Raw genomic sequence first — 3,007 nt, forward strand, 5'->3', positions numbered from 1 at the left:
AGTATGGAATACTTTAAATATCTTAGATCAATAATCACGATTAATAATAATGTCACTAAAGAAATACAGAGCATAATTCTTCTAAAATTTTTTAACCTCATTATTGTATCACTACAAATCCGTATAGAATAAGAATATATACTGAATAAAGAAAGCTCTTATAACGATATTGTTCAGGAAAATAAATCGCTTAAGGTAGATCGGACACATGCATAGACGCCAAGATGTCAAACTTGTAAAACTGGTATGGAAGAAACTTAGCACAGAAGAATGCCACTTGGGTGTCTCAGTATACAATGGAGAGAAAACATCCAATCATATCTTAGAAAATTAACATTTCATTGAAGATTCCTGGAAAATCGATCAACTTGGAAAAAAGTTGTAGTTAGCGAAGACCCACCCAGTGTTGTAGCGCTACGTAATGATGACAATAAAGAAAAAAAAAGAAACAGTGACAAAAAGCAACAAAAATGGACTAATGGAGCACAGCTGCTTCAAAATCTTGATAAGAAATAAAAGAAAAAAGGTAAAAAAAAGTAGTAATTAAAAAATGAGAGAGGTACCTTGTGGACAACATGTGCTTAATTAGGAACGAATTGAGATAAATAATCAAGACGACAAAGAACATTTTAAATTGATAAATCTATATCATTTTTAACAATGCATATTTATAGGTCATTTTCAGAGCCAACGTGCTAATTGTATGTAAAATGAAACTTTTTAAGGTTTTTAATGTTTGTATGAAAGATAAAACCGTATGAAACATGACCGTGAAATTTATATACCAATCTATAAATCTCTTTTAAAAGAATACTGACACCTATACATTATCACAATACTACATATCATAATACAAAGAAGTCTGTTATTTTAATCTAAGAATAGACTTTATAATTTACGAGAGATTTAATTTAATGTATTTAAAATTTTCCAGGATCCGGTATTGTAATAAGAAACAAAATTTCACTACAAGGCATGAAAGCGTGTTAAATTTGACTTTAGATATTCTTTTTCAGATTTAAAGATTTTGTCTTTCTTCCCAAGACTTTTCTTCCCTCTACTCTGCCTTGCATGATGACGCGTAGAAGAGAGTATTTATCGTTTCGAACTATATGGCCCAGATACGATGTCCAGATAGACAATTCGTCTTAAAGCTTTTTCGTTTGAGACTTTTACAGTCCAAGGAATTTTAAGAATACGCCTATATAGCCACATTTCGAATGCCTTTAATTTGTTTACAGATTTGGCTTTCAGGGTCCAAGCTTCTACCCCATAGAGCAGTTGCGACCATACATAACATTCGACGATCTCAATCTAATAACCATACTCAATTTCTTATTTGTAAACATTGACTTTTATCTGTTTAGTTTAGTCCTATTTTTTTGCTTTATCTGTTAATGATTTATATAAGAATTTGTAAATCATCTATATTTTCTGCCATAATTGGGGTTTAGTATGCAAATTTTTTGTTATTAATGATGCTCACTCCATTCCTCACTTCTTTCCCATAGTGTCTCCTAAAATATTAGTTGGGAGTACACATTAAATAATTGTGGTGACATATCACATCACAACACACATCTCTGGCTGACTCCTTTTTGAATTTCTGCTTGATTTGTCTCATCTTTCACCCGCATGACCTCTGTTTGATTTAAGTAGATTTTTTATTAAATTAATATCTTGGTATCTAGGTTTATGTGTTTTAATGCATGTATGGGCTTACCAGGTTCAACTGTGTCAAATACTTTTGAAAATCTATATTAGATAAGAATACGCTTTCATTATAATCTCTGCATTTTTGTAATAGTACCACCATTGCGCACAATTCCTCTTTTGTTCCCAATCCACCTCTAAATCCAAACTATGTGTTGTCCAATTGCTCTTCACATTTTTTATTGACAGACGATTTAATGTTGTTATTAACCGGATGACATTTATGACTTTTGTTAAATTTTGATAATCGTTACAAATCAAGTCTTTTAGTGACATATTATTCTTTTAATTTTTACTTCTCATTTAATGTCTATATTTTGTTAGTTATTTTTAGAGTAAATATATGATGACTAAAAACGAATTGATCAAGAGTAGTGAATCGATGCCAAGAGCCGCTATTCTATGAAGCTACCCTTCACGACGCCATCTTGTGGCGCTAGTTCCGTGACGCTCACCTCAGCATTTTACTGTAGAGAGAAAAAGTAATACAATGCCAGTATAGAAGCTTTGTTTTAAAAATATGCCATAAGGAAAGATATAAAAGTATTCTTGTCATATTATATTGCATACTGTATAATTAACAAAATTTTTCATAATACATTCTGATATAGGTACGCTTTCTCTTGCCGCTAACGAACAGAAGTTTTTATTAACTTTTCGGTAATATAATTATGTAGGTATTTATATTTTTAACTTCTTACCATAATGCTAGAGTACAAAAGTAGTTATACTCTACTTGTAACAGTCGTTACTTTTATTACAATTTATATTAAAATAATAAACAATTTATATTAAAATAATTTCAGAGATGTAGTATGGGTTGCCTAACTTTAAGTGTTCATTTGCCCATTAAGTGTGTATTTTTAATAATTTAAGTTGTCACTCTGATCTAATTTGGTACCATTGCGAACCAGAGAGATGACAGGAGATTAGGGGGAGTGGAAACTGGCTTTAGGTTAACTTGGTTAACAAACTAGGAATTACAATTCACTTTTGATCGGGAGTTTGAAGTGGTACACAGGTGGCAGTTAGCGAAAGAAAATCAAATTAATGCATAGAATTTCCTTCACTTCAAGAAGTTAAATATTCTAAGTATAGCCATAACAATTTAATTGACGGTGTTTTCGGAAACTCGGGGAGTTGAAGTGAGATTTCTAGCACGGAATTAAGTAGCTATCTGGTAAATAATAATTTTTTTTATATTATAAAAACTAACTTTTGTTCTCACCTTCCACATCCTTAAGGTATTCAGAATGACTTTGGGTCACGAATTCAAGCATAGTATGGCCGCTTA

Source organism: Diabrotica undecimpunctata, chromosome 4 (genome assembly GCF_040954645.1).
Source record: "Diabrotica undecimpunctata isolate CICGRU chromosome 4, icDiaUnde3, whole genome shotgun sequence".
Taxonomy (NCBI): Eukaryota; Metazoa; Arthropoda; class Insecta; order Coleoptera; family Chrysomelidae; genus Diabrotica; species Diabrotica undecimpunctata.